Source organism: Sinocyclocheilus anshuiensis, unplaced genomic scaffold, assembly GCF_001515605.1.
Source record: "Sinocyclocheilus anshuiensis isolate Anshui unplaced genomic scaffold, SAMN03320099.WGS_v1.1 scaffold220, whole genome shotgun sequence".
Taxonomy (NCBI): domain Eukaryota; kingdom Metazoa; phylum Chordata; class Actinopteri; order Cypriniformes; family Cyprinidae; genus Sinocyclocheilus; species Sinocyclocheilus anshuiensis.
In genome coordinates this window covers 801,550-802,980 of record NW_015554086.1, presented here as the reverse complement: position 1 = coordinate 802,980, position 1,431 = coordinate 801,550, and positions in this window count along the sequence as shown.

The following is a 1,431-nucleotide window of genomic DNA, read 5'->3' as shown; positions in this document are numbered from 1 at the left end:
ATAAGGCAAGAAGTAGGACCCGTGTAAATATCAGATCAGCTTTCCAGCGCTGGAGAGAACTCAAGGAGCGGAAGGCCTGCGATTGGACGCCAAGGTTGCTTTGTTTCTTCTCGATAGGTGAGCAACACCATGTCTACACCAGACGTGCCGCGCAGCAACAGCTAAAAAAGTCTGTCTACACTGGACGCGACAAAGTGACCGTTGAAAATCATTTGAAATTTGTGTCAATACGTCATAAATAGAACGCAGCAGCAGTTTTGTCAGGAATTTGTCATGCCGCGCTGCATCCAGCGTAGACAGCATCACTGATTATAATGAGTAATATAGTATTTTGTCGCGCCGCTCGCGTCCGATGTAGACACGGTGTAACATTGGTTTTGCTTTGTTTCACAGAACTAATCGTTGCCTGGGTTGCGTACGTATGTGTGGGGCGGAGCTATCAAAATAGGGGCCAGACCCTTTTGGGGTAGGGGCGTGTTTGTTTTGGTGATTTGAAATATTGACATTGACTACCAGAAATCACTTACCCCACCTTTAAGAAGGTCTCTACAATTTTAATTGTAAAATACTGTAAAAATGCAGTAAAAAATCCATTAATTGGTTAACAATAAATAAAATACTGTACAGTTTTTGGAATTGAAAAAGAGCAAGTAATTTACAGTAAAAAAAAAAACATGAAAATTCCAGTATTCCTTGTGACATTTCACATCTGTTGGTCTTTCACTGAAATAAATTTGTTTCTTCATATAGGTTCTCTTTCTAACATCCATTCGGTATCTCACTATGGGAACGCCTCAGGCGTGACCGACTGCGGAAGCACCAATTACACCACGTCTGTCAGACTGACAGACCAATGGTTGCAGCGATCAGGGAGTCCTGCCTCCCCGGTATATAACTCGCCGCAGCCCGCTGCAGCGTCATTCTCGCTTTCTTCCCCGTGAAGATTGTGGAAGCTGTACTCGACTGACGCATTATTGGATTTACCATTCAACTGTTTACGGACGAAGCCGACCGGCGACGTCGCAAATGCGGTAAATCTTATATTGCTGTTAGCTGGGTATCTCTCTCGTGCCGAGGGGAAAAATCCAGGACCCATGCTTCTCCTCTCAGACTCAGCCCAGAGAGGAGACAGCTAAGCAGCTGCCAGAGCCTAGGACCTGGGGTGATATCATGGATGTGTAGGCTCCTGACCTGCCCCCCCTCTTCGGTGATGCCCTTGCGGGGGTGACAGGAGAGGATGACGATGATGATGAGGAATTATCCCCCCATCTTCTGGAGGATGATGAAGAGGAGGAGGAGGATGCTATCCTCCCTCCTAATACATCTCGTCCACCAAGCAGCCAGAGTGGGGAGCCACCCTCTTCCTCTGCTGTGGAGTTAGACTTATTGGAAGTTTGCCGTAGGGCTGCGGCCAAGCTTTCCATTGACTGG